General features: G+C 45.1%; 1 long non-coding RNA gene across 2 annotated transcripts; it reads right to left on the reverse strand.

The window, feature by feature from the left end:
- Nucleotides 1-2,406: 2,406 nt before the first annotated feature.
- LOC309330618 lies at nt 2,407-3,749 on the reverse strand. 2 transcript variants are annotated; one of them, XR_014151517.1, is made up of 2 exons: nt 3,471-3,749; nt 2,407-2,550 (listed from the first exon to the last, which is right to left on the reverse strand). It is a non-coding gene; the product is annotated as an uncharacterized lncRNA (long non-coding RNA). The 2 variants fall into 2 exon arrangements; XR_014151518.1 differs by having other exon boundaries at nt 3,277-3,749.
- Between the last annotated feature and the right edge of the window lie 1,798 nt (nt 3,750-5,547).

Here is a 5,547-nt window from a genome sequence, read left to right on the forward strand (position 1 = left end):
TCCCATCGCATCTTCCTTATGAATGCCAGCATCAGGTGGGCATCCGTTCCTAGACGCCACGGCTGTGATGGTAGCAACGGCCCTTTATCAGCCGGATGCTATTTTGAAATGTCCCCTAAGGCTGTCGGAGAGCACCGGGTTTTTCCACCTACTGTTGAATTTTTAGACCCGGGTTCTTATCTGTGTCACCCTAAATAGCACCAGTGTAAACGAATGCCACGGTGCCATCTGAGCATGGAAACTGTAGCTGCACTGAGCTGCGTACAGCGTGCACATCATAATAATAATACTCCAGCAAACTGCACGAAGGCATTTTGAGTTGACCTCTGGGGCTTTGTCGGAATTATCCAGCAGGATGCAGGCAACCTCTACAATCTGCTTCAATCTGCTTCAAGATGCCAACATTTATTAATTAGATTTATTTCTTCCCCAAGAGGCTGAAGGTGGCGAATGCAATTCCTCACCCCACCCCTTTGCATCTAGGACTATCTATGTTCATCTGCAGGAGCTCTCCAGAATTTCAGATTTATCGCCCTAACTAGAGATGCTGGGGATCAAACCGGGGACCTTCTGCACGCAAAACAGTTGCTCCACCACTGAGCCATGGTCCTTCTCAAGCCCTCGGCCACCTTGCAAGGTCAAGTAAGGTAAATAAAGTGGTGGCCTGCCCTCCCAAAACATTCAGATATTTTTTTTTACCCACTATGATTTTTTAAAAAATATTCCTTTTGTCCATAACCACCCAATGAATCATTGGGGGCTTTTATTTTATTTTTAATGCCTGCCGTAGCTCTAATCTCTTCCTGCATACCCGGCAGCGCTGGATAGAAAAAGAAAGCTTAAAGAGGTCTTTAATTAACGCGAGAGGGACGGGTGCGTATCGCTCTGCCCCAGCTGCTAGATAGGACTTTGGAGTGGTGGGTAGGATCTGTACATACTGTTCCTGTTTCAGCTGGAGTTATGCAGACAGGAGCCTGCTAGTGCTTCTGAATCTACGCACAGATGCCTTCTGCTAGTTTGGAACAGTGTGCAGAGTGCCTTTTCCCTTCCATCTGGGGAGAAGCAGTAGGAAAGGCACCGTCTTGTGCCAGATCTGAGATGTTTTATTTTTCATTTCTTAATGAAATTTGAGACAGTTACGCGCAGCGCACTGAAACTCAAAGCAGGCGCAGCTTGCGTTGCTATCAAAGCAGCAACCAGAAATGTTTGGAAGTTACATCTGACCACAAGGGTCTTTGCCAAATCGGAGGAAACAATTCACCACCTTGGTCATTAATATCAGCAGTGGAAGGGGCAACTAGGTAATGGAGAAAGGTTTCCACCGTTTAGCTTCTGTGTCATTATTAAAGGCACTCTTGCCCACCTGGAAATTTAAGCTGCCTCCCTGCCACCTGGAGGGAACCAGGGAAACCTGGAGACTTCAGGTAAGACCTGGAGGCCTGGCATCCCTAGATAGGACAGCTTGGGTTGGGAACCCAAGGCCTGGGGGCCAACTGTGGCCCACCATTCCTCTCTTTCTGGCCCTCGGGACTCTCCTCAGGCCACATATCCCAGTGACCCAGCTTCACACCTTCCTTGTGGGTTTTTGCCTGGCTGAGATTTGTCCTTGGACTCTGACCATGCTTGTTGTTTGCCCAGATGGAGAATAGTGAGATGAGTGTGCAGATGTGCCTATTATGCAGAGGTAAAACACACCATTGTTGCTCCGTCCATTTTCGCCTCTGGCCCTGCCTACCACTGACACGTTGTCCCGGAAAGTAGAAGACACTGTGATCTTCGAGCTGGAAAATTTTTCCTTACCCTTGAAATAAACGATGCCTTTCAGAGGACAGTCCCTCCGAAAGCCCTTCAGATAGAAGTTTGTGGTCCGAAAAGCAGGGTATATATATGACCATTCCAGAATCATAAAATTGTCACGTTGGAAGGGACCCCGAGGATCATCTAGTCCAACCCCCGGCAATGCAGGCATCTTTGGTGCAATGTGGGTACTCGAACCCACAACCATTAAGAGTCCAGTGCTCTATCAACTGAGCGAGCCCTGTGCGTTTTGAATTTTGAAATTTGAATTTTGGCACCTTTTAGAAATTAATCGCAATCTAACAGTGCTTTTTTCTGGGGGTACTCAAAATGTTAAATGTTAAAAGTGTGGCACTAACTGTAACAACTTCTGCATGAGTAGTTGCCCATTTTATTCTTAAAAACAAAACAAAAAACACTGCTACCTAGATACTGTAAGAAAACTAATGGCCACCAGTACATTTTTAGCATTGGGTAGGTTTGCACAGTTGCCTCCAAAAAAAAAAAAAGAGGAGTGAATGAACAAGAGAAAGAGAGAGGTGCAAATACAGACAAACTGATCTTTGTTAAGAAATCTTTGACGCTTTCAAAGGTGTGTGTGTGTGTGTGTGTGCGTGTAGAAAGTGTTTATTGCATTTCATTAGGAGAGACTAAGTTTTGCTTTTTTTCTTCCACGGTGGAGACTTGAGAGGCCACTTCAGTTAATCGAGGATACAGAACGGAGCCAAATCAGATGTTTTTCCTATCAAGGCCCTTTAAAAAACAAAAAAATAAGATGGCTGTTTAGAGTCTCCAATGGACCAAGGTTCATTAAGGCTGTTAACATCCCAGAGCCGCTGTCTTCTGACCCTCCTCTCGGTTTGGGTGGCCCGAACGAGACTCTCCCCAAGGGTTCATTACAGGTGGTAGGCAGACAGGCCTGGAGCCTAGGCCATACCACAGAGCCCTGAGAGAAATGTGTTTCCCTGACCAAAAAAGCACAATCTTATATTCTTAAAAACATTCCAGCCCTGTCTGGGTGTTCCTCTGCATGCATTCCTGTACGTGGGATTATTATTGTAGAGAATTTATAAAGTCATTCATTTCTCTGGAAGTGTACGGCGCGGGCTCTGCTTGAATGGTCGGGCATAGCGCGAAAACCCCGAGCCATGTGGGCCTATAAAAACACAACAGTAAATAAATCGGCAGGGAGAATTTACACTTTGTCCTTCTGATTGTTTTTACACTCCATGGCTCAGAAGCAGAGCCCAGAGTGTAAAATAAATAACCTTGTGGCAATGCTCCACTAGCCTGTTAGTAGCAGGGCGAGACCCAGATATATTTACAAGCTGTGCTCTCCAGGCAAAAGCCAGGCGAGGCTGCAGAGGCAGCACAGGAGGGCGATGTATTCGGTGGTTCATTATTTTGTCATACATCAGAGTTTTATTACATGGCTGTCATGGCCAATGCTTTCAGGCCAGAGCGACAGAAGAGTTATACATTTCTGGAGCAGGAAATTCAGGCGCTGCCATCTTTTCTTCACCTCCCTCCTTCCACAGTTTTGCTCTCCTGCCCTGAACTCTGGCATGGCGGTGTTCAGTATGGCCATTCCAAGACTGCCATATTTGAAGTCCCTAAAATATCAGATCAGGAATTTCAAGAGGGCTGCCTGTGTTTTGTGGAACAGCCCTTACTTGTTTCCGGAAACAACTGAAGGCATTTCTTCTTTCGACAAGCTTTCCGACGGGATGAAAGCATCCCGTTTGTTTATTCCTTTTAGATCTAGCTTTAGTTGGGTTTTGTACTTCTTTCGAAACTATTTTTAGATGGTTTCATGGCATGCTTGCAAAATTGCCTTGAGACTCAGCGCGTAAGGCAATTCATAAATCGGTAAAACAACAATGGTGCTGTTACAGAGTTTAGTGCCAGGAATGCCGCATCACCAAAGTGGGTGTTTGTGTAGGACAGGAGAGCATAAGGCCTGGGTGGAATGTACACACAAATTAAAAAAAAAACGCTGTGAAAATGCTTTTTTAAAAAAACAAACAAAACCGTTTTGAAAGATACATTGAATTTGGCATAGCTCACTGTCGCCATCTAGTGTCACATTTGTATATTGCACTTTCCAACACATTTTAAAGCTGAGTCCCTGGAGTCTGTATCCAGACCTCAGAAACACCTCTTTGGGCCACAGCCCTCACTAGCCCTCCTTCACCCCCTTCTGAAGTGCTAGCTGGATAGAGTTATGTGCATGTAGAGAGCTATCACTTTACATGGCTCTAATGTGTTTATTTCTTGCATTTATATCTCACCTTCTTCTCCAAGGAACCCAAGACGGCATACATGGTTTTCCCACTCCACAATGACCCTATGAAGTAGGTTAAGCTAAGAGTGAGTGAATTGCCCAAGGTCTCCTAGTGAGTTTCATGGCCAAGTGGCGATTTGAACCTTGCTCTCCCAGGTCCAACGCTCTAGCCAAGACACTACACACCTAGCATTAAACAGTGGAAGCCACAACTATTACTCTGCTCCCCAGTTCATGGCCTACCAATGAGGCTGTGAATGTGGAAGGGGCATTTTTTGTTCAGTGCTGTGTCCTGGCAACCTCAGAGTTGGCATACCTGTCAGTGTACGCCACTTAAAAGCTTGCACAACCCACAACCCACTTCATTTTGTCTACCTGGCAAGTTCTTCTTGAGAGACCCATGATCCACTACTTGGCAGGATGTAAAAACATCTTGTACATGGTGCCACCCGACAAATAATATTTCGGTGGCACAAGAAAGGATTCTGTTGAGTATTCTGGAAACAAGTCCCTTCTAGCAATTTGATTTCTACTTGAGCTGCTAAGAAGTTCTTCTTGAAGAGGAGGTGAGGGGAGAACAGCACACACAGTGGTACCTCCAGAGGAAAGTCTTTCTTGCATTCTGAAGAACTAATGAAGACAAAGTCGTGTTATAGACAGATGTCTCTCGTCGGCTTCACTCAGAAGCGAGAAGGAAATTCTGATGTTCTCCATCATCATGGCACCAGGTCTTTGGGTAGCAACATGTTTATTTAACAAGCTCCCTTCCTAGACTAGACCTTGCCCTCCACTAGAAGCTTTTTTTTTCTTTTTTTTTTAAAAAAAGCCTTCTTTGCAAGCTTTGATGTTAATTTAGAGTCAGAATTGGTTCAGAACAAGGGGAATGAATGGGCGTCTCCACACAACAGCTTACTGTGGACTTATTGTGCCCATTCTTACATATTTTGCACAGTATCCATGTGACATCATCATCATCAAAATGGCTGCCAGTTAGTTAGCAATCAGGGTTCAAAGTACTGGTATTGGAGTACAAAGCCCTATGCAACTTGGGCTCTGGGTACTTTAAAGATTATTTCACACCGTATAAACCCAACCAATCACTACATTCTGCAGGATGCAAGAATTTAAGAGGAGCCCTACTGGATCAGGCCAATAGCCCATCTAGCCCAAAATCCTGTTCTCACAGTAGCCAACCAAATGCCTGTGAGAAACTCAAAAGCAGGATTCAAGCACAAGAGCCCCTTCTCCTCCTGTACTTTCCAGCAATGGGTATTCAGAAGAATTGCTGCCTTCAATCATGGAGGCAAAGCATCACCATCAATGGCCCTGTCCTCCAAGCATTTATCTAACGCTCTTTAAAAGCTAAGTAGGCTGGTGGCTGTCACTGCCTCCAGTGGGAGTGAGTTCCATAGTTTAACTATGTGCTGCATGTAGTTTCATTTATCCGTCCTGAATCTTTCAAAATT

The sequence above is a fragment of the Podarcis erhardii genome (genome assembly GCF_964252035.2).
Source record: "Podarcis erhardii genome assembly, chromosome: 15".
In the NCBI taxonomy this organism is placed as follows: domain Eukaryota; kingdom Metazoa; phylum Chordata; class Lepidosauria; order Squamata; family Lacertidae; genus Podarcis; species Podarcis erhardii.